The following is an 18722-nucleotide window of genomic DNA, read 5'->3' on the forward strand; positions in this document are numbered from 1 at the left end:
TCATGCATTTGGTATTCACAGCGTGAATTTGGTTTACCTCTAGTGCTTTTTGAAGGAGAAATTTCATCCTAGAAATAGAGCTTCTGCTTTACTAATGTCTCTGTGTGCACAAAAGTGGTGCCTGTTCTTCAGAGTCAGAGTAGTGAGGATGACACTGTTGTATCATAATTAAAATGGATTTTGCATCACATACATGTAGACAACAGTGGGATAAAATAACCTTTCCCCTTTTCAGAATGGTTCCTGAAGCTCTGCAATGTCTTTGACCTGCAGGATCTACAGATGGAAAGAGCTGTTGAAGATCTGAGTACGAGACTGTTCCTGCTGCCAGAGGCTGTGTTTGTACCATGTATTTATATGTGTATGTATTTATATAAGCCTGATGCTCGGAAAGGACTGGAGCCATGTGTGTTCTTAATTAGATTTGGAAGTCTGTAGATGCAGCATCCACCCAGATTCTTGTTAACCAGGGGAGGACCCAAGGCTGTGGGGTCTGCCCAGTGCCACTCACATCTCAGATCAAGGAGCTGGTGGTGCCCTGGCTAGGGGGTGACCAGGGCTGGTGCCTTCTCTGTGTGTGGGCTGAGTGCTTGTCCTCCTGTTCCATCGTCTGTGTCACCCTCACTGCAGCCCCAAGGGCACTTTTCAAGTACACAGGGCAGACAGGCAGCTGTCTGTTGCCTCCAGGATTAGATCCTGGGATTAGGTCTCTGATGGGCCATGCCATATAATTAAAATAGTCCAGGAGGAGCAGAAAGGCAATGTGCCATCCATACACAGCTGAATACCAGGGGGCTCCGCTTGGTCACAGACCCTCTGCAGCTGAAAGCAAATCTCTCCACTAATATAATTTGCAACAGCAATTTTGACCTAAACATCTCCAGTGCCTGGTTATATTCATGACTTTGCAGTGCCCTGAGAGGTACCACTGCCTTTGCCCCCAATTCCAAAAGAGCAAAAAGGATAAGTGGTTGGCTCAAGGTTGGTGAGAGTCACTGGAGATGGTGTTCCACACTCCTGCCTTCAAAGGAATTTGCTGTGGTGACCAAAGCAAACAGTCCCTGCTGTTACCACGCCGGACTGTGGCGTGTCACTCGCACTTTGTATCTGAGATGCTGTGTCTGGGTAGGTATCACTGTCCTTGTGAAACCAAGTTTTAGTTCTGGAGCGTGGGTGAACACTTGTCATCATGCCAGGATGACACAAAGTCTAGAAATTATGATGGCAATTCAGGTCATGGGATAAAGGGGGAAAAATGCTGTCTCAGAAGTGTCCCCGTCTGGTGTCACTGCTGGTGATTATTTAAGATGCAGGACATGACTGTGGCAAAGATCAGGTTGTAGCTGATATGAATCATGCCTTGAAATAACACTTTCCTTCTTACATTGTGAAAATTACAGCAGTATGGGAAGTGAGGGAAAATGGGATTTCCCTGGAGGTTAAAGATTTTCCTTTAATCAGCTTTCATAATGTTAATTAAACTTTTGGAACAATGGCTGAGTCCTGGGATCCGCCCGCTCTTGCATAACTATCTCACAATGCTGATTTCACTTTCATGTTTATTTGCCAGCATGATTCCAAGTGAGAGCTGAGCAAGATCTCCACACCAAGGAGCTCCTTGGGGGTTTGGGGGAACTCACCTCCCTCTCTTACCTCTCCTGGGGAGAGAAGGCTCCAGCTCTCCCCTCCCAAGGAGGAGCAGCCTAGAGGGATCAAAGCACTTTGTCTGTCATCATCACCCCATCTGCAAATGGGGCTAATAAAAACTTACTGGTATTTTGAGGCTGGTGCATATAAATATATACCCACCCATATGGAGAAAAGGGTGTGTTTATAGAGATCAGTACATGGATACATCTATTCCGGGTAGGTAAGATGGATTACAGTGCCACTTGTTCCCTGAATTTTTCACTCTTTCTGTAGCATAGTTGCTATGTGCCCATGGGAGCCATCGTCCTGGTCCTTTCAGCAATGGGCTTAATATAACCTGGTCTCACATCACACACACACAGAGCTCTGGGGAAGAGAAAATCTGGGGAATGGTTCACAGGCAGGGCATGACATTGATCACCCCAGCCCCATGGGAATGGGAGCTGTGCTGGCACGTTTTCTGGGCCTCTTGGTGCCAGACTGGGGCATCTCTCACTTTGGTCTGAGATGTGTTGGTGAGCCCCAGAGCTGGACTAGTGATGTCTCAGGGCAGCCACCAGCCACACAGGTTCAGGGGGTGCACACACATCCAGAGCCACAGCCTGGCCACTTTGTTCTTCACATTAGAAAGGACCTGCTTCAAAAATAAGGTATGAAAATGTACAAATGTTGGACCCTATCAGGGAAAAAAAAAAGGAACCTATTATATTTTAGGTCAAAGAGTTATCTAGCTCAAGATTTTTAAATATGTGCAAAATGCAGTTTGTGCAGAGGGGCCATTAATCAGCCTCTGGAAGAAATGCCTTTTCTGCCTATTTTTAAGCTGCAAAGATGAAAACAAAAAGCGGGGAGTGCAGGGGCAGCTCCATTTTCCCATTGTACAGAGCAGGAGGGCACCTCTATCTGTGCAGGCTCCTGCTTCCCTGGCAACATGTTCACATCTCTGCAAAAGCTGTTTAAATACGCCGAGCCATGCAAACTACACGGCACTTTCCCTGTTGACACACGCCTTTGTCTGCTCAGAGGAGGTGCTCTGTAAACACCAGTGCTGGACGGTTTTTATGTGACTTATTCCTGATTCATTGGCTCCAAACTAGTAGCCCCAAGGCACATACCTTTCGTACAGGCAGGGAAGGGATTGCCTCTTCTCCCCACCTTTGGGAACTTTGACCTGCTGGGATCACAAACTGTAGGAAATCTCAGAGGCGAAGTCCCAGGTACTGCCAGCAGTAAAACCCGGGAGTAAACAGATTAGATGTGTTTGAAAGACATTTCAAGGGAGCTTGGGCTATCTGGCTCAGCTTCTCTACACCACCAGCAAGATTATTTCAAGACTGATTTTGATGGCATGAAGGCTTCTTCCTTAATACAGGAATTGGCTGTGTAATTTCTATATATATACATATATATTAATCTTATTTTCCTCTTTGGCAGCGAGGAATTGAAACTTCTTCTCCCCACCCCTTTGATTAGCACAGGAGTGGCAGGAGGGATTTTTCCTCTCTTAGTCATTCTGGGCAACCTTTGAGCCCAGGTTTTCCACCCTGTTCCCATTAGGAAGCTGCAGAGGCCACATGAGTGAGTTCCTGGCCAGCTGGGAGCCGTCAGCTGCCTTCAAAGCCCTGGCCAGCCCTTCTGTGATAAATCCATGGTGAGGTGTGTAATGCACATGGTATCAGCCCTGTATCCCACACAGTTCCTGTCCCAACAGCTTTTTTGAGAACTGGAGTACAAAAGGGGAAAGCCTATTCTATTTCTTGGACTTTTGAGTCAGTTTATGGAGCAGTCAAGAGTGCTGGGGTTGGGTCTTGCTTGGTTTTAACAGAGGGCTGCTGGTTGTAGGTTTTACCAGCCTCTCACAGGAGTGAGGTGAGAAAGCCCTAAAAACTGAGCTGGTCCTTCCCAAATCCTCCCTTGCAGATGGCAAAGTACATTGTTGATTTCCACAAAAAAGAAATGCAGAATCCACTCTAGACATTTTGGGCTGAGACAAATGAAGATTTTGTTTTTGTTTTGTGATTCTGGCTTTGGCATCACCTTTCCAGTTCTCTTTTGTTTGGTCTCTCAGTGATTCATCTCTCCATTTCACTTCTCTTTTGTTTGTTCCATAATTGCTGGCTTAACCTGGAGGCATGAGGCTTCCTTGTGGAAACATCACCAGGCTGTCAGTCAGCCACGGAGAGGTGGTACAGCTGGTACAGTCCTTCCTCCCTCTCAGGAGTGAGTGAATCATCCCTTGAATATGCAATATCATCCAGGACAGAAGCCAGGATTCTCAACAGGCACATGAATTCGAGCATCTCTGGAAACATTATTTCCACATTTTGGGCAGACTAAGAGACAGTAAGTAAATAAGCAAGCTGTGGCATTTGCAATCTCTTGTAGTTTTATTTAAAGTGACTGCCTATGCTCGAAATGCTTGTGTGGGTATTAAAAACACAGAGAGAAAATGTGTATCCTTGATCTGATACTGCCCAAGGCAGCTTCAGGGTATGGCCCATTTAATGCCATTGAGCAGTCCATTGAACAGTTAAGAACCCACCAGAAACAGTAACTGCCTGCTTTCCTCATGAACACCCACAAGAACCAACACATCCAAACCCTCTGTGTTGCTGGCCTCTGGAATTCTCCTTTGGAACTGTGTCCATGCTTCTGCAGGGAGTTGTTCCCCACTGCTCTCGCTCAGGAACAGTGAAAGGCACATGGGCTCCTTCCCTCAGCTGGGATCTTGTGTCTCCCCTCCAAGGAAAAGACCAATTTCCCATGTTTTCCTGGGCTGTAGGGGGATGTAGCCAGAGAATCAAGGAATATTCACTGCATCAGCAGGTAGTCCATGACACAGCATTTCACAGGAGCAACTGGTTTTCCTGAGCTCTCGTGCAGTGCTTATAAATCCAATAAAAGTGCCCTGAACATACAATGAGATTTCACTGCTGAATGTGTGAGAGGTGCTGTGGGGAAAAGACCACTGCTCTGACTGAGCTGGGAAACACTGGCCAGGAGAGCTGAGATACAGTTTTCTCTACTCTTATTAATACCAGGAGCCAAGACTTTTTCTGCTTTACTTTTGTGCCAAGGTCACAGCTATGTGTTAACCTTCATCAGTCCTTCTGATGATAACAGTGAAAGCAAAATACCATTAAAATTATCTTCCTATATGTTTAAACCACTCTGGCACTTTTCCAGGCAGTGTTTGTGCCCCTGTTTATGCCGCAGACCCTGGTGACCCTGGAATACTTTTATTTACGACAGCATAAGCATCATTTCCATGGCAACATGCCTTTCAAGCTGCAGATTGGGGATTGCAATTTCCTGAGCAATAGAAGAAGCAATGGTGGATTTTTTTTTTCCTAATCAGCTAGTAGCAACTTTCATGTGCAAAACAACCAGCCACGACAAATCAGTTAAAAGCTACATTATCATCAAGGCAATTTGAAAGCTCAGCATGGTTAGCCTAAAAATAAAAGAGAGTTAGATCCAGTTGTTTAATGGAAATAGAGATGGTGAGATGATATCCTCACTGCTGCTCTGGTAAATTGGCTTCAATGTGCTCTGCAATGCTGCCTAATGAGGAGCAGAGCAGTTCCCTTCACTGCAGTGACACATTATTTACAGGAAGACTAGGACAGTTAGGATCCTATATGGCTTCAGACAATGCTTTCCCATATTGGAGGAGATGACAAAGCCTGTTTGAAAACAGTCCAAACTATCAACAAAGGAATGTTACTAACAGGGATGTTGGTTAGCAGCTCGTGTGAAACTGCCCTTGGTGCTCTCTGCCTTCAGAGAGCACTGGGGTGGAGCTGCTCCCTGGGGTGGAACTGCCTCCTGTGCACACAGAGGTGCCAGCACAGCCCTGGGGACACAAACACAGAATTGAGATGGGGAAACGTCACTCAGCAGTGCCACAGCACTGCTTCCCTCCCCAAAATGAGTCTTCAACAGAAGTTAAGCATCATCACTCCACCAAGAGGATCACTGTGGGGCAGAAAGATGCAATGATGCACCCACGGCTGCTGTGGCTGACAGTCAGAGGTGCTCCCTGGTGTCCAGGACACCATCCTGTCTACCAGGGGCTGTGAGCCATCTATCAGAGTAGGGTGTTTGAAGGCTGGATCTGTCCCCTGCTCAGCCAGCTTGGTGTCCAGCACCACTGGCACCATCACTGCTCGCTGGAGATCAGCACTTTTCACAGCTGCTCTTCTCACCATTTCTCACTGGCAGAAAATTTGCACTAAAAATACTGCCTTAAGGAATTCAGAAAAAGGTGAGGATTCTTTCTTGCTAAATTGCCCTTGAGAGCAAAGAAATCTCACTTCCTATCCAGGCAGGATTTGATGCTGACCAGGCCAGGCCCAGGGAGCTGCTGTGTGCCAGGGTAGGTGTACTTAGCAGCACTGCTTCACACCTCTCTGTATTATCAGTTACTCGTGTCTTTGAGTTCCAAGTTAGACCTTAATGGTGACACTACAGAGTTATCAGAGACAAATTTTGAAGTGATAGTACAAATCTTTTCAGAGAAAATAAGTGCTGCTGCTGGTCCCACCCACCAGAATTATTTGAGGTGACAGGTAAATAAATATTAACTACATTCTGTAATGGTAAAAGAACACTCTACTTGCTAAAAACCACGTTCACACTGATTTGCCCTGGGCCTCCAATAATTTTGGGGCAAAACTTCCACTGGTTTTGAAGGCAGTGGGACAGCAGAGGTGCCTCCAGGGGATCCCCACATATTGTGAGGTACAGCTGGCCATTATCTCTCCTGGAGGAAGCTGAGGAGATGCTGCTTTCAAACCCCAGCTTTTCCAAGAAAAAGTGAAGTGTTCTGGGGTATGAGCTATTGGACCAGCCCACTGCAGAGTTCAATGTCAAAAGCTTCCAGGACATCAGGATCTGCAAGGATCCCTGGACTAGGCAACATTTAAAGGTTCCTTTTGACCCAAACTGTTCTGTGATTATGTGACTAAAGCCACTGCACACTGACATGCAATGCCAGCCACAGCATCCCAGCACCCTCCTCCCTTTGAAGTCAGTTGTCAGACTTGATTTGGAGTCTAGGCACCTGGGATAGGAACCCAGGCAGCCCCTAAGCACGTTCTGCCCCAGGGAGAGTGCTCACCCTCGTGCTGGCTGGCGATGGGAGAGCAGGAAGGGTTTGCAGCCTGCTCTCATGGTTTAGACTTGAACTTGGAACTGTTTGTTTTTGCTACGCCACCCCTTCCGCCCTAGTTAATAGTCAACTTTGAAACCCAGCTTTATGTCCCATGTTTGATTTACATTTCAAATGCAGGGCCAGCAGGGCAGGCTGTCTAAATCACTTGTCAGCACAGGGGAAGGAGGTGACACAGTGGGAGGAAAAAGTGAGACGGGGCTATGGCCCAGTATAAATGTTCAGGCAGCTGGGCAAAGCTGTTCCTGGGAGAGTCCCCAGCAAGCAACAAATGCTCACCTTGCCCAAAGGTTGGGGTCCAACCCAGGCACCACACAGGGACCAGCTTGTCTCCTTTGATTTATGCTCTATTCCTCCAGCTCTGCAACCCTGCATCCTGTTTTCCTTCTCTTCTGCAGCTGTACATGGAGGTGAGGGCTCAAAAAGACCCAGCGAGAGGAGTTTCTTTGGAAACCAAAAATAGCCTGTCATGGTTTTACTGTGTTTTATTTTTTTTTTTTTGTCAGCATGTCGCAATCCTAAATTTATCACTGAATTGGCATACAGGAAGTTTCTCTAATCTCCAGTTGGAGGGCACAGGGCAGAGCGAGTTCACCGGCCACTCTCAAGAACCGTCTGGCTGGAAATATCATTTTCAGCTGCTCTTTGATGAGGTAACATCAAGGAGCAGAGTGACTGCACACACCACCCAGGCCACTGCCAAATGCTTTGCAGGGCCAGTCAATGCCGCATTGAGGAAAGGGGAAACATTTGCAAAATCGGTCAAAAATGAATTAGATGTGTTTTAAAGTAATTCCTGTGCAGACTGTTTACTTGGAATGGCACAAATATGATCAGCCTGTCCTTAGAGACCCTTCCAGGCTTGACCTGATGGATGTGGTGATGCCTAATCCTGCCCTGATGCTGCTGCCCAGAGTTGTGCTGTGTGTGCCTCGACAGCTCATCAGCAGAGCCCTGCTGGCTGCCACACACTGCCCTGATGCCTTTGTGCAACAGGACAAACTCTTCCTTTCATCTTTTTAAATTAAACACAAGATCCTTGGGCTGCAGAAGGAGCAGCCATCCCCTGGTGGAGATGGCAGGTGGAGGAGCCAGTGTGGAGGCACAGCCCAGCACCATCAGAGGCTGGTGAGAGCATCGTACCTCTCCAGTGAGCCCACATTTGCCCCAGGTTCCCAAGATTTTGCTGGAAATAGCTACCTCTGTTTCTTGCAAGCATGTTAAAAATTACCTGCCAGGTTCAGCTGATGTAAATCCTCATAAATTCGTTCACCAGCCTTATTCCCTGAGAACTGCTGCTTAATGCTCAGTTTCTTCATGGCTGCAATTTCTCTCAGTTTATTTTAACATGGTGCCTTGCTCTCAGTTTCACCACACACATCCTCTATATTGCCAAAAAGGCACTGATGAACATGAGCTGTGTTACCAGAAATCACATTCCTGTTCCTGTTCCTTGGCTCATTTCTCCCTCATTTCCCTTTGCCTTCCTATTTTAAGACTGCATGCATGACATACCTGTCAGCTAGATCCACTCAAATATTTATCCAGTAATTTAATCAGTGAATTTTATGGTACATTGCTAACTCCATTGATGATTTTCTCCTCATTCACATAGCTTGGATTGCGGTGTGTTAGGGAGCTGGAAGGCTGCAGGTTCATGGGGGTCTATGAAGTCAGAGAAGTCTATAAACGATGAAAAAATTATCCTTTTTTTCTGAGGAGCCCTGGCTGTGTGCTGTGCTGAGGGGAAGGGGAAAGCTCCAGAGCCTTGCTGGGACTTGGGCACCAACGTGACCCCCACATCAGCCTCAGCTGGGCCAACTGCCGGCACATGCCGAGGGAAAAGCAAACAGAAGAGGGGCAGAGTCCACTGGAACTGGGAGTGAGGGATTTTACCTTTAAATTTCAGAGCACACCCCCTTTTTTCACTCCCTCCTAATCTCCACTCATTCAGAAGACAGAAACTACTCTTTCATAGGGAGCTATTCCCCCCAAAGAAAGCTCTTAAACCAATCCCAGCTTCCAGGCTAGAACAGCTTTAGGAGGTACACCAGACCAGGCTGTGCTCTTGGAGCCTACCATGAGCCCAGGCTGGAGCTCCCCAGAGCCAGGCACCGTGGCTGAGCACCCCAAAACCCCCCTGCTCTGTGCCCCAGGGCTGGTTAAGCCTGGGCTTTGGTGGTTTGGCCAGTCAGCCCTTTCCTCACCTCCAAACGGGGCCTCAAAGAAAGGGAGGAGTGAGAGCTAGCACCCTTTTATAGTGTGAGTAATGGCTCAGCAATACCTTCCCCCGGGGCAAGGTATGCTCCACACACCGTGATTTCAAAAGAAGTTAGGAAAAAAAAAAGCAAAGAAGGAATGAGGAACTAACTCAACACACCCTGTAGGCAGGTTCTGGCTTCGCAGGGAGAATTAGAGTGCAAACTTCCAAACTGTGCTTTAACGTGTTATAAACAGCTTTTTCTTTTGCCCCTTCCCCAACCTGAATCCCAGTTTTTTTTTACAGAGTCATGCTCTACCTTGACAGGATGAGAGAGATGTTGTATATGTGTAGCTAGAGATACTTTATCACCCATTTCCATTAATAGCTATTAAGAATAGGGATAGAAATGATAATCTCCCTCTGTTGCATCCTCTGCCGTCTTCAGGAATCCTGTTACTTAATGTTTGAAACATCCTTTGGAGGATAGATGGATGTAGTCGCCCCCCACTCATTCCTGGCTCTGGAAGCAGCAGCACACCCCGAGCTCTGCTCACCACAAGCTTTGGATTTGGCTACAAAGCTCCAGGCATTTGCTGAAGGGCTTTGCTGGGCTGGTGTGCTTGATATCTTGCAGGATCGGGAAGGAAGGCAGCAGGAGATTAAGGATTTTATCGTGTTCCCAGGAAAGTTCAGTGCAGAGTTTCATTGATCTGTGTGGAAAAGAAGCTGACCCTCATCGTTTGCACAGCTGGGAAAGAAGCCTGGGAGATCCCAGTGTCCTGTCCTTTCCTCTAACCATTAGGCTACACTTGGAGAAATATGGGACATGGGGGAATTTACACTGTCATCCAGCCATGAAGGTTGCTCCAAAAAGAAGCAATATTCTTATATAATAAGAAGCATAAATCTATAATAATTGCATAATAATGTATATTATCAGTGCATCAGAGTAAGTGCCAGGCTGAACACAGTGCCTTTCAGCATACCTTGGCAGTTTTACTGAAACAGCAGATAAGTGGAGATTGATACAACCTTGTCAGAAGTGTGGATGCTTTTTCCCCCTGCAATACCTGCACTTAGCTGAAATTCCATATGTGATTACATTTTACTTGGGTATGTCTCCCACAGCAGTGGCATGAGGCCTATTAGGAAATAACTTCAAACTTACTGAAATTCAAAGTATTTGCAGTACGTCAGTGACCTCAAACAGCTCTGGTTAATTGCTGGAGTGACACTGCCTTCACGTCTCAAAGAGCATTAGCTGATATTAGCTAGAATGTGAAGATAGAAGATGAAACATTTTAGGCTGGAACATCTCTTGTTAAGACTCTTGCAGATGCAGTCAGACTAGGTAGCTCAGCATGCCCTGGTTTTCTCAAAACTCTTTGATAAAATTATAATAATAATTGTAGTATATTAGTTAGTCCTTAGGGATAGCTCCATTTTCCATGCATGTAACCTTTACTGCTTTGGGATGCAAGCTATTTGTCTTGGCAGCCTGAAACAGCCCATAACTTCACCATGATAACCATTTTTAGTTTGGCCTGTAGATGTATTTCTTTTTTCTTTTTCAAATCCATCTGTCCTGAGAAGTCAAATTCCTGATTTTATCTTGAACCACCCACCCTCTTCACTTACAAAGAAGACCTTGGAACAAACCCTCAGCCTCTTCCCTTTCTTTTTGGTTTTTCCCTTGCCTCATTCTCAAAGAGATTCGTGTTTCTGTTTCACTGTGTCTGGGTTAAATACTTCTGTCCCTGGAATTTCTCTGAGGTTCTGTATTTATTACCTTGCAATAACAGCAATAACAGCCAAAACACTTTTGTTGAATTTACAAGTTTTAAGAACAAGAAAAACAACCCAGAAATCATTTTCCTGCCTTAGCAAAGCTGTTGATGATGGGTGCATGCATAAGAAAACAAACCAGCTCTTCCCCCATCCTTTTCTATTTTTCTCAGAGGCAAAACCAGCAAAAACATCTCTGCTAGAAAAATCATTGAGACTCGTTGGCAGTGGTTTGCCATTCAGCAGGTTCATTCAGGCTGTTTTCATGGGTGATTCTTTTTTCAGATGTCCAGCATCCAAATATAGCAGATGTGGATGTTTTCTGTCTTCGAAAAGAGAAAAATAGTCATTTTGATGAAGACAGTGGGACTGATGCAAAACACAGAGTGAGACCTGGTGCCTGGTGAGAGCCTTGAGCTGCTTTTCATCTCCACATCGTCATGGAGGCAGCTGTGAGGAGTCTGTAACTAATTTATAGCAGAACATGGGGCTATTCCATGTTGCCATAGGTTCAAGTTCAGCCCAGAATCTGCATGGGGTAGGAGGGACATAGGTCTGTTTTTGCCCTGGTCTTTCAGCCTTTGCACCACGTGTTCTCATCAGCTGCCCAAGTGCAACTAGATCTGAGCAAACTCAGCCATAGGGGAAAGAATTATGCTGAGGAATTGTCTTAGGAGTGCTGTGAAAGTGGCAGCAATTTGAGAGACACTGGGAAAAACGCCTCTGGTAAAACATGTACTTCTTCACCAGTATTTTAGGCGTAGGCACAAAATGATGTTGAGTGTTTCTTGCTTCCCACAAAGTGCAAAGCTGTTCCTTTAGGTTCATCCCAAATCCTCTGAGTGACTAATTCCCTCTCAGAGTTAGCAGGGAAGACACGCTGGCCTGTTACACAGACTTAGCAGGGATTACTTGGTTTATCACCATCAGTTTCCCTACAATCCAGAGCCACTCTTATTCCCAGCCAGATGTTCAGGGGTGGGCCCAGCATCTGGGCAGTGCCTCACCAGACCCTCTGGGTCCTCACTGACAAATACCTGCAAAAATGCTTTTAATCTGTTTGGTTTGGCTTGTCACAAGACCACAGGGAGCAGCCTCACAGGCTGGATTCAGTCACTTGGGCTCCCACTTGGCCGTCCCTGCTGGGCAGTCAGGGACTTTTTTGGGGTTTGAATCCTTCTCCTTCAAGGATTCACGGAATCACCCATTTTGCTGACAATTGAGGTTGTTCAGCAAACTCTGCTGCCTCTTGGGAACCAATGTGTAGATATTATTCAATAGCATTCAGGGTCTTGCCTCTGATTAGGAACAGATGAATATTAAAATAATTGATGTTAATATATTAGTATTACTAGATGTTATATTTTATTGTCTCAATATATGCATATTAATGAGTTAATGGCAATTTCTAGCTAATTAACATCAAGCTTCTTTGATTATGTTCTTTGCTCAGTTGACCACTTTACAGCTGCTGGCAGTTAGGTGTGATAAAAGCCTTGCGGGATCAAAACTTTTTAATTTTTAAAATTGTAATTACTATTGCTTTCAACATCCCCATCTGAAGAGCATTGGACTGATATCTCCTGGAAGAACTGGAAGGTGTCTTGTGTCACTTGAAGGTTACTGGGTGAGTACAAACACACCACATTTATTTAAATCTGTCATTTCCTTTCCCCTTGGTTACTCCTAATTCAACACCATAAAGGCTTTGTCCCCTTGATGATGTCAAGAAAAAGTCTTTGTTTCAGCCTGCTCTGCCAACCCAGTGACATAACCCGAGCTGCCAGATATCTCTCTCCTCATACACAGGTGTCATTCCTCTGGATCTTTCCAGTTCTACTACTAAAGTGTATCCCATTTATTCTGGTTATCTAGAAATCCTCCCTTCCCCTCCAGCCCAATCCACTTTTCATCCCAACCATCTGGAAGACTGCTGTTAGGCAATGCTATCTTGGTCTAATTTGCAAGAAATAATTGATTTATTACTGTTACATACCTTCCCTGATTTTCCTGGACATGGCAGAAATAACAGACTGTCCTGGTCTTAAAGAACTTCATATAAATTGCATTCACACACAACATTTCTGGGTGATAAGGGGACCTGAGCTCAAAGGAAGCCGCATCATATCTCAACCCTCTGGAGTTTTGAGAGGTTTATTTTAATAATATCCTGACTTTAGCATACACAATCCACGGTATTTGCCAAGCTTAAAACAACAGCCACAGGAGGATCCTGTCGTACGTTTTGCAACCGGTTCTCACATCAGCAGAGTGCTGATCCTGCATGGAATTCATTCCACATTTTATTCATTATCTGAATGAGTTATCAAGACAGCTCTCTGCCTGGCTGGAGGTACCAACATAGTGCAGACAGATTTTTTCCCACAGAACTCTCTGAAGCAATACTGTCAGCATGGCTATATTTAATGGGCTCTACCCATGCAGTCAATCTCTCAGTGCAGAAGAAATAGTTTACAATCTCTGAAACCCTACACTCCTCTCTGCCACGGAGCAGGAAAAAGTAACATCTACCGTCATTCCTTTTGCATGTCGCTGGGTCCAGGGGGAAGGGAAGGCTAATAAGACAATGAGGACATTGAAAACAATATTTTGAGAGGCAGAGAAAGGCAAAAAAAAAAAAAAAAATCAGTAGTCAGCATCTGCAAGCAATCTTTAAGCACAGCTAAAGGCTGCCTTTAAATTCACATATGTCATGCCATTCTTACCTTTGCTTTAGGCTTAGTTTAGAAATAACTTGTGATCTTCTTTCTAGCATTGCTGTTGCTGAGTGAAGAGTAAGGACAAAGACTGCTGCATGCAAAGAGGTTTCCCCCAAGTTAAATGCCACTAGGCAGAAAATAACTGACATTTTGGGAAGATAACACAGGGCAGCATTATGTGCTGTAGCCCTGCAGAATGCCTGACAGAGCTGCCACACACATTCAGGTAAAGGTCATTTGTCCAAAAGTGATTTCTGTGAAATAAAATTGCCTGTTTGACAGTTTTAAAAAGAAGTCTGGTTCATGAATATGAGAGAAATGTCACTACATGCTGATCAGGGGTAAGTGGCAGGGTGATGGTGTGACCTTCCTTTCACATCTGAAATAAATCTCCTGGGATGTGGAAGAGGGGTTGGTGAGTGATGTCTGTGAAAGCTGGGCCAGGGAATGGCTCCACAGGACACATGGCATGAGCACCGTGGAGGGAGAACAGTCATTTTAGTGAGGTTTGACAGGATTTACCTTCAGAGAACAGTGACTCTGCTGAAAAATAGAATGACCAGATGAGACAACACAGCTGGATGGCAGTGACAAGTGGGATGGAGAGCACTTTCCCTGGGAATGAGCAGTGGCACAGCCGTGTTGGGCAGCTCATGATGACTGGAAATGCAACTCAGCCGTGGCAGGAGGAAGGCCAGAAGCTTATATAAGCCATCTATCTCTGCAAGTCCAAAACCTTATTTCAGGGTTTTATTGTAAGTGCTACAGAGTTGGGAAGTATAAAGGTTTTGAAATACAATCATTGAAAGGCTACCTTACAGCTCAAAGCTTTAGGACTGATGTTCATCACTTTTTCCCATGCTGTATGTGGTGTGTGTGTAGATCCCTTTTTAAAATCATAAACTACATCAATTGTGATTGTCCAGGTCAAAATTTCCCCCTCTACAAGGCATAGGCATAAAGTTGACTGCTCTTATGACACAGTTTAATTCTTAACTCTTCAGTCAGACAGGAAAAGATCCAGAGTCTTCTTGCCCACTATGTCCTCCTCCTCCCCCCTTTATGAAAGAAATACCAAATGTGCAAGTTATAAATAACACAAGTTATCTAACATTTCACCATATAAGGAATGAGCAGAAGTGGAAATGCTGATTTCTTTTTTGCCTTTAGCATTCAAATGAAATGGACAATGTGGCAAACTGAATATTTCCAGTGAAAATGGTTTGTGGGTACTTCTGGTGTTCTTGTGTTCTGCTTTGAGCTTTGCTGGCCCCTTTGCTGATGATTCAACAGCCAGGAATCAGAAGTTTGACATTATATTCCTAAAGCATAATGGTCTCTGACCAGTTTGAAAGGAAGGGGCTCCCTGCTCTTGTGTTCCATCCCGTGTGTGGGAGCACACAGGAAAGGACTGTTTGTAAAAGCTTATGGGACCTGTAGGTACTTGTCAGAGACTGACATGAGCTCAGTAACTCCATCTTCACTGCTGCCTTTATCCAGAGAAGGGATATTTTGAGGGCAAGTACAGGCAGTTAGATCTGTTGTCATATAGATTAATCTTGGGGTAAGGTTTGAAGCTAATCTGGAGCTAACATTGGAGTCTGAAGGAACTAGTTGGTTTAAACCATTTTTTCTCCTTATTAAATTATAGGTGTCCTTCCAGACCCCTTTTTCCCCATGACCAGGAGCTGATTTGGTTCTGGGAAGCAGATCCCTTCCCTCTGTGCTTCTCCTCTGGAGCTCGAACTGGACTCCAGTTAATTCATACGGAATTGAAAAAGGGATGAAGATATGAAGCTGTTCTGAGCCTCTCTCTCTCATACAGGGAGATATCAGCTGCTGAAAAGCAGTTTTGTATCCCCTGGTAACACCAGGCTCAAGGAACATTTCACAAATAAGGAATCTAGCTACCTGGTTATTAACAGCCCAGTGCTTACTTAAGAGTTATCTCCTCCTCTATTTGCTCAAAACCAGGTATGAAAACATTCATGCTAAAAAACAAAAATAATGGGAAAATGCACTGATTTGGGAAACAAAGTGAGTTAAAGCAATGAACCACAGTACGTGTTTTTTTATACATGTACAGCAGCATAAGGAAACTGTGGGAAGCTAATTTGCAAGCCTGTTTACTGAATACCTGGAACAACTCCCATTTCCCATTTAAATTAGCTACAGGAAGCCAAGTGTCTAATTTGCTTCTCCAGTACCTGCTTATTCCACTCATTTATGTCCTTAGCCTCATGCATTTAGTAGACCATCTCTCCTGGCATTTCAGATGTTTATTGCTGCATCTATACTCTGTGGAAGCCTTTCCAGGGAGAAATAAATGCAGCCTGCTAGCAGACGGGGCTGGCTCTGTACCTGCCTTGCACTTCACAGGCACAAACAGCTATTTGCAGTCAGGAGAACAGCAGGTCAGGGTTATAACATCCAAAATCCCTGGGCCAAAAACAGTATGCAGCTCTTGCAAAGGCATGGACTGAGGAGCAGCCTCCTATTTGTGGTCAGTGCTAAACCTGTTTCATTTCCAGAGAGCTCTGGCTGCCCAGTGTTAAAGCTGAAGATACCCAGGCAGGGTAATAATGGGATTTAAAGTATTCTCTTCCCCTCACAACAGCACCTCAAAGCTGTTTTTCAACCCCACCTGCTCAGGGCTAACTCAGGCTGTGAAGAAATCCTCTTTTTGCCATCAAATTTTTTGTTTCTTTGGGAAAGGAGGGGACGTGGCTGTGGGCTGTGAGAATTGCTCATGGAAAATGGTGCTGGGTTTAGTCTCTGTGCTCTGGTCTCCAGAGCCTGCGAGCTCGAAGGCTCAGCTGTGCCTCTCTAACCAATTATGGGCTGTGTTAGCACTGCAGCTTGCTTTTCCAGAGGCAGGTTTCTCAGTGGAAAAATGTGAGAAGTGTCAATAAATAGTGACAGTTCTGAGAGCACTGGGCCAAGGTTTTGTCTTGCCTATGGACACAGTTATATAATGGTTCTTCACCATCTGTGGACTCCTCTTAACCAAAAGCTGACCTGGAATATGCAGGTAATGCAGACAGTGGAGAGGAAATGCCTCTGGTTTAGCAGTTGAGAACTGGTTTACTTTCAGGAAGATTGAACTAGAATGATCTTTCAGGTCCCTTCCAACCTAAACCATTTAATGATTCTGCAATTTGTAATGGCATAAAGCACATGGAGCAGCATTTTTAATGCCTTCTTCTACTGCTGATCAGTTCTGTCACCAGCCAGCCTGTCCCTCTGATTTGAGTGTGACTTTTCAATAGAACAGCAAATGTCAGTTCACTCTCATATATTTTATGCATTTGTTTGTTTGCTACTGACAAAAGAAGAAAATTCCTTTATTCTTTTCTCTCCTCTGTCTCCAGAGAGGTCAGGATTTATCCCTGAATGATTACATGATCTGTTTCATGCTAATTAAATAGAAAGCAAGTAAGAACTATCGTTTATGGAGTCCTTAAGCCCAGAGGTCTTATTTTACATTTCAGAAGGAAATTGAAAACATTATTCCTTGGAGAACCGAGATATAAAAACACTGGGAAATATTCATGTAAGCGAAGCACACAGAAATATCCTTCATTTATGTTCCCATTTGTTCAAACAAAACGGTACTTTTTTAAGCAAATGATGAAAATTGAATACTTTCTTCACAGTAGGAATATCACTGGTATCAGCCTTATACCCAGAATGACCATATACCCCCCGGCCCTAGAAAACATCCTTTACAATACAGTGCAGTCAGACTTTGTCCCAGTAGGTGAGTCTTGCTAAAGCTGTTGCAATTTGCACAGTGCTCTTCTTTAAAATAATCATTTAAAGTAGAGGTGGAAAAAAGAACTGTCATTCTTCCAGTATCAATGTTTGATTCACTGTTTTGACTCCTTTAAGCACATATCATTATGTCTTTTTCAGATGCCATACATAGTGAGTGAAATACATAACCTGTACTTAAGAACAGCATATTTTTAAATCAATGCTGAACAGTAAGAAGTTCAATGGAGTTCTAATAAAAAACCAAACCCCAAAACAAAACCCCCAACATCTAGCAACCTAGAACCTGCAGCTGCTTCTTTTGCTTCCTCAGTGGTTTAGGTTTAATTTTACAGGCTTTATTACATTACATGATCTCACCCTTTTCCTTCTCCAGGTGGATGAAAACATGGTCATTGAAATGATATTCCTGTGAGGCTGCAGAACTCAGCTTGGTGGAGGAAGAATGGGACATAGGTGGTAAATGTTTCTAGGGCTGAATCACCTAAATTAAATTACAGCTCCTTCAGAACCTGTCTGGAAAGAACCATTTTAAAGCAAGGCTTATAGTGAGGCAGGTACTCAGCAGAAGGAAACATGGGGATCAATCAAAGTAGTGCTGAAGAAGATGAATTATGGAGATATTTTGTTTTTGATTGGCTTTGGACAAAGTTATGGGTAAAATCTCCCTCCTACCCAAGGCCTTAATGGACATAAATAAACAAGAGATTCTGGGGAAGGTGGGTGGGGAAGGCAGCAGCCCCCAGGAAAGCCCCACAAAATGGCCAAAGCCATTTATCTTGGTGAGGCTCATTAAGGAAGGCTGGGGAGTTCCTTTCTCCATGGAGGCTCTCAGTGAGCTTTGGGGTGTCAGTGACCCATATCAGCCACTGCAGAGCAAACTGAGGGTGTTTTCAGCACTGAAACACAGGCAAATCTAAGCCATTACTGCAATATCCCACAGAGTCTGGAAAGCTTGACTGTGTGAACATCCTTCCTGCAAATGTGGGAAATGCTCAGCCATACTATCCTCCATGGCACCTTCTTGAAGGATTGGGAATGTACCTATCAAAATCCCTTCAATTTCATGGTTTTTCACTGGCTACTGATACCAATGAAGTGCTTCAGGAATCCTTCCATGCCCAAAGCAGCTGTTTTGCACCTGGTTTTATGGGAAACTGTGAAATGAGATTTTCTCAAGATTTTTGGGGGGTTGAGTGTGGGACATAAAGAATTTAAAACAACTATATGAAGCTTTATTACTTAGTGAAAAATCATACATTCTGAAGGAATTCATTAGTGGAAATCTTATGAACTATTAGGACCTTCCTTTTACTGATTTCTGATAAATATTTTTAATCAGGAAGGCTGACAGTGGTGACTAATCTTGAAAAAGTCTTTCATACCAAGAGAAAGCCACAAAAGATTTTCCTTTTGT

General features: G+C 44.5%; 1 protein-coding gene and 1 long non-coding RNA gene across 3 annotated transcripts in view; one reads left to right on the forward strand and one right to left on the reverse strand.

The window, feature by feature from the left end:
- Positions 1-1500, forward strand: part of PDGFA (platelet derived growth factor subunit A) — a 36317-nt gene extending 34817 nt beyond the window's left edge. The window contains exon 7 of one of the 2 annotated variants that reach the window (XM_039732082.1): positions 236-1500. The gene's annotated coding sequence lies outside the window, so the exon portion shown is untranslated. The remainder of the gene's footprint in view (positions 1-235) is intronic. The other variant, XM_039732084.1, reaches the window with a different exon arrangement.
- A 9289-nt stretch (positions 1501-10789) lies between these two features.
- LOC120513175 lies at positions 10790-13650 on the reverse strand. The gene is made up of 2 exons (XR_005630210.1): positions 13538-13650; positions 10790-11137 (listed from the first exon to the last, which is right to left on the reverse strand). It is a non-coding gene; the product is annotated as an uncharacterized LOC120513175 (long non-coding RNA).
- Positions 13651-18722: the final 5072 nt, after the last annotated feature.

The sequence above is a fragment of the Passer montanus genome, unplaced genomic scaffold, assembly GCF_014805655.1.
Source record: "Passer montanus isolate IOZ18808 unplaced genomic scaffold, ASM1480565v1 scaffold8, whole genome shotgun sequence".
Classification (NCBI taxonomy): Eukaryota; Metazoa; Chordata; class Aves; order Passeriformes; family Passeridae; genus Passer; species Passer montanus.